The following is a 5,947-nucleotide window of genomic DNA, read 5'->3' on the forward strand; positions in this document are numbered from 1 at the left end:
TAGCTCGGAGCCGATCACACCAATCGAGGATGGGTGGTTAGACACCGCCTCGGGGGCTGCAATCTCTATGGCGATCGAGCCGAACACCAGCCCTATTCTCTGCGAAGCCCGTGACTCCAAGGAGCCGGACTCCTCTCCTGACTCCGAGCCCTCCGCGCCCCTACCGATCGAACCCGATTGGGCGCCGATCATGGAGTTCACCGCCGCGGACATCTTTCAGCACTCGCCCTTCGGCGATATTCTGAATTCACTAAAGTCTCTCTCTTTATCAGGAGATCCCTGGCCGGACTATGGTCAGCAAGGTTGGGATGCGTACGATGAAGAAATTCAAAGCCCACCCACCACCCACTTCGTAGCCACTGTCGATGATTTAACCGACATGCTCGACTTCGACTCTGAAGACATCGACGGTATGGACGCCGATGCAGGAGATGATCAAGAACCAGCGCCTATAGGGCACTAGAAAGCCACCTCGTCGTATGATATATACATGGTGGACACCCCAAAAGAAGGCAATGGCGATGGAACAACGGAGGATGACCCCTCCAAGAAGCAGCCCAAGCGCCGGTGTCAGCGGCGCCGCTCTAAATTTCGCCAAAGCAAAAACGGTGATTCCGGCACGGGAGATAATAACACCCCGTACAGTGCCGAAGACAACCACCTCCAGCAAGATTCAACACAGGAGGATAGAGAAGCCAGCCCTCATGAGAGAGCGGCCAACAGAGAGGTCGAGGACGATAATTATATGCCTCCCTCCGAAGACGAGGCAAGCCTCGACGACGACGAATTTGTCGTGCCGGAGGATCTCGTCGAACAAGAGCGTTTCAAACGGAGGGTTATGGCCACGGCGAGAAGCCTCAAGAAAAAACAGCAACAGCTTAGAGCTGATCAAGATTTGCTAGCCGACAGATGGACTAAAGTCCTTGCGGCCGAAGAGTATGAACTCGAACGCCCCTCCAAGAGCTACCCAAAGCGCAGGTTGCTACCCCAATTAGAGGAGGAAGCGCCTAAACCTACATCACCAGCGCATGATGCGGCCAACCGGCCACCCCGTGGCCGCGACAGAGAGGCCTCTCGGCCCTGCACTCAAGCCGCACCCCGGTGCCGCTCAAAAAATACCAGGGAATGGGAATATGCGCCAGACCTGCGAGATATATTGGAGGACAAGGCAAGGCAAACAAGATCGATCTATGGATCAGTGTGCGCCCCACGGCACGAGACGATACTCGTCATGCCAGATACAGTAAATCCGGCCGGGCCGAACATAGTAGACAAAGCTCGTTTGAGTTGCGTCGTGACATAGCCCAATACAGAGGTGCCGCACACCCACTATGCTTCAGAGATGAAGTAATGGATCATCAAATCCCAGAGGGTTTCAAACCCGTGAACATCGAATCATACGATGGCACAAAGATCCTGTGGTATGGATTGAGGACTATCTCCTTCATATCCACATGGCCCGCGGTAATGACCTACATGCCATCAAATACCTCCCACTCAAGCTTAAAGGACCAGCTTGGCATTGGCTTAACAGCTTGCCAACAGAATCAATTGGTTGTTGGGAGGACCTGGAAGCCGCATTCCTCGACAATTTCCAGGGAACTTATGTGCGACCCCAGATGCCGATGACCTAAGCCACATAATTCAGCAGCCAGAGGAATCGTCCAGACAATTCTAGACACGGTTCCTAACCAAGAAAAATCAAATCGTCGACTGTCCGGACGCAGAGGCCCTAGCAGCCTTCAAGCATAACATCCGCGACGAGTGGCTTGCACGGCTCCTAGGACAGGAAAAGCCGAAATCTATGGCAGCCCTCATGACACTTATGACCCGCTTTTGCGCGGGAGAAGACAGCTGGCTAGCTCGCAGCAATAACATGACCAAGAGCCCTGGTAATCCGGATACCAAGGAAAGCAGTGGCACGCGTCGCAACAAGCAAAAGCGCCGCATTAACGGCGACAATGCTGAGTATACGGCAGTTAATGCCGGATTCAGAGGCTCTAAACCCGGTCAGCGGAAAAAGCCATTTAAAAGAAATACTCCGGGCCCGTCCAGTTTGGACCGAATACTCGACCGCTCATGCCAGATACATGACACCCCAGAAAAACCAGCCAATCACACCAACAGGGATTGTTGGGTGTTCAAGCAGGCAGGCAAGTTAAATGCCGAAAGCAAAGACAAGGGGCTGCATAGCGATGACGAGGAGAAGCCCCGGCCGCCGAACAACAGTGGACAGAAAGGTTTTCCCCCACAAGTGCGGACGGTGAACATGATATACGCAACCCACATCCCCAAGAGGGAGCGGAAGCATGTGCTAAGGGACGTATACGCGATGGAGCCAGTCGCCCCAAAGTTCAACCCATGGTCTTCCTGCCCAATCACTTTTGATCGAAGGGACCACCCCACTAGCATCCGTCATGGTGGATTCGCCGCATTGGTTCTAGACCCAATTATTAACAGATTTCACCTCACTAGAGTCTTTATGGACGGCGGCAGCAGCCTGAACCTGCTTTACCAGGATACAGTGCGGAAAATGGGCATCGATCCCTCGAGGATTAAACCCACTAAAATGACCTTTAAAGGCGTCATACCAGGTGTAGAGGCCAACTATACAGGCTCAGTTACACTTGAAGTGGTCTTCGGATCTCCGGATAATTTCCGAAGCGAGGAGTTAATCTTCGACAAAGTCCCGTTCCGCAGTGGCTATCACGCACTGCTCGGGCGAACCGCATTTGCTAAGTTCAATGCGGTGCCGCACTATGCATACCTCAAGCTCAAGATGCCAGGCCCTCGAGGAGTCATCACGATCAATGGAAACACTGAACGCTCTCTCTGAACGGAGGAGCATACGGCGGCTATCGCAGCAGAAGTACAAAGCAGCCTCTCAAGGCAATTGTCTAGTCCGGCCATTAAACGTCTGGACACCGTCAAGCGTGCCTGGAGTAACCTACAATAGACCGCTTGGCATGTCCCGAGCAAGCATAGCAATGTGGCCCCAATCCCAGCCCTCGCGAACTTGCGAAACCAGTGTTGCGCATACATAACTACGCTCTGGAAATACCATGGGCACAAGGGGAGGGGCACCATCACGGCACGCCCGAATCGCGGCTTAAACCGCACTTGGGGCTGCCGATTTCTTAATTTTCTCTTATTTTCAGGACTCCATTCTTCGGAAGGCTTGTCCGGTAGTACAATTGCCGCACAAACGATACAACCAGGGAAGTAGAAAGCTACGCCGCACTATGGAACTCTAAGGTGGTCTCTATAACGAGCAGTATACCTGTTTCACATACCATTCCGCAGCTCGCCCCTAGAAAGGACACGTTAAATAGTCCCATTTTTTGCTTATCGCACTATTTGTATCGTTCTGCTTTGATCGCAGCTTTTTAAATAAATAATGCATAGCTTCCGTCTATTATTGCATTACTCTTTTTTACGAATATATGTTCATTAATGACATGTTGCACCCGTACACTTTGGTACGGCCAATACGCCAGGGGCTTAAGTACCCCACAATACGGTGTTAGAAGTCCGAACACTTTCACAAGTGCGGCACCCCGAACTTATAGCATTATAGGCATCGGCTCCGAATCATGTATTGGGTCAATAGTTGGGTTTGCCCGGCTCCTATGTTTTGGTACCTTACGTTCCGTTATATCGGCTAAGGTAGCACTAGGAGAACTACTGCGATTGTGCCCTAGTTGAGCTGGGCTGAGCACCTCAGTAGAGAAAGCTAAAACTGACCGTCATGATGAGGCGAGAGCTGGTCGCTGTTCGAGAGGTTTTCGAGTCCCTAAAGACTTATGTCGCTTAGAGCGAGGAGTCGGCTTTGTCCGGCCTAGGCGTGGATAGCGGCCCGAACTCGGTCTTCCGAACACTAGGGGCTTCGCCGAAATTTAAAATGATAGAATTCTATGGCTAAGTGAGAGTGTTCAAGCATTATAGTCCGATTGCCTTGTTCGTTGTGTTGAGAGCCTCCCTCGAAGGACCCAAGAATGGGAAAAAGAGCGCTCATGTTTATCCCGAACACCCCAGCACTCGTGGCATGGGGGCAGAAGCCGACGACTCGCCATCTCTCAAATTTGACAAACGGCCGCACAAAAGGTAATATTTTAAATTCAAAAGCGTTGCTTAGCGCATATGAACAAGTTTTCAGCGTACAGGATCACAAATGCGAGTTTACTCAAAAATTACATCTTTGGAGCATTCATCCACTATAAGGCGGGCACCCTTCAGGACGCCCTCATAATACGCTTCCGGGACGCGATGCTCCTTGCTCGGCGGTGGCCCGTCCTTCACCAGCTTCTCCACATCCATCTTGCCCCAGTGCACTTTAGCACGGGCAAGCGCCCTACGGGCACCTTCGATGCAGACGGAGTGCTTGATTACTTCAAGCCGTGGACAGGCATCCACCAGCCGCCTCACCAGCCCGAAGTAGCTCCCAGGTAGAGCCTCCCCAGGCCAAAGCCGAACTATGAAGCCCATTTGCTTCAGCTGGTCGATCAAAGGCACCAGATGTCTGGCCTCAGCATACTGAGACCAGAACACCTTCTTCGTCGAGCTCCCCTCCTCGGCTCGGTAGTAGGCAGCGGCATCAGATGCACTGCGGGGCAAATCTGCGAATGCTCCTGGAGGGCTCCAGACTCGGGTAAGTAACAAGTAATTCACTTTCACGTGCTTGCTTTGCATAATGAATGCCTTACCGGCCGCTATCTTCTTCATCGCTTCAATTTCTTGGAGGGCTTTTTGGGCTTCGGCCTTGGCAGACTTCACGCTTTTGAGGGCTGCCGCAAGCTCAGACGCTTGCATCTTTGAGTCAAGCTCCAAACTCTCGTGTTTTTTCACGAGAGCCTGGAGCTCTTTCTGCACCTCCTCCACCCGCGCCTCCTGCTTCCCTCTCTCTGTGCGCTCCACGGCCACTCTGTTTTTGGCCTCGGACAACGCTTGCTTAAGGGTTGCCACCTCGGTCGTGGCCCCTATAATAGCATGTTGATCCTATCATTTTTTGCAACCACATATTCTCTATATACTTGAGCAAGGTATTACTTACCATCCTTCTCCTCGAGTTGCCTCTTGGCATGGCCGAGCTCGTTCTCGGACCGCGCGAGGTTTTGCTTCAGCGTATCCACCTCCGTAGTTAGTGCGGCGGAGGCCAGCAGCGAAGCCTGCATACGCATATTGACTTAATTATGTTAGACTCCTACGAATGTTATTAGATCCTCTATTCGGCTTTTCTTTCCAAACGCCGAACAGAGCATCAGGGGCTACTGTCTATGTGGTAATATTTTTACATATTCTTTACTTACCTCAAAGCCTGTTAGAAGGCTGGCACAGGCTTCAGTCAGTCCGCTATTAGCGGACTGAACCTTCTGTATCACCGCACTCATAATAGTGCGGTGCTCCTTGTCGATGGAGGCGCCGTTAAGCACCTCCAGCAAATTGTCCGGTGCCTCCGGTTGGACGGAGGTCACTGGTTAGGTAGGCTTGCCCCTCTTGGAAGGAGGCTCCCTACTGGAGTTCGGAACGTTGAAGGTCCCAGCGTGGTTCCCTTGGGGGTTCTATCCCCTTTACGCCTGGAGTCCGGGAGGTCGCCTGGCGGCGCCTCCAGGACCACCTCCTCCTGGCTTGGAACCTGTTGGGACGCCACCTCGGCGTCATCCGTAGGGTGGGGGGAGATAGCCGTCGGAAGCGAATTCACATCCGACGAATCCAGGGAGCCGCTCGATGACTCGTCGAGCCCGACCTTAGGCGGACTGCACAGTCATGTTCGGCGTAAGGAGGAGTTGTGCAAGAAAGGAACACTATGAATCGCTCAGGTGTCCGAATACTTACGATCTCGCCAGGGGCTTGGCCCTGTGCGGCCACTAGGGATGAAAATGGAGCGGAAACGGACGGAACTGGGTGCTATCATATTTGTTTTCATATTTTTTCCAGAAATGGAAACGAA

This window comes from Triticum urartu, chromosome 2, assembly GCF_003073215.2.
Source record: "Triticum urartu cultivar G1812 chromosome 2, Tu2.1, whole genome shotgun sequence".
Taxonomy (NCBI): Eukaryota; Viridiplantae; Streptophyta; class Magnoliopsida; order Poales; family Poaceae; genus Triticum; species Triticum urartu.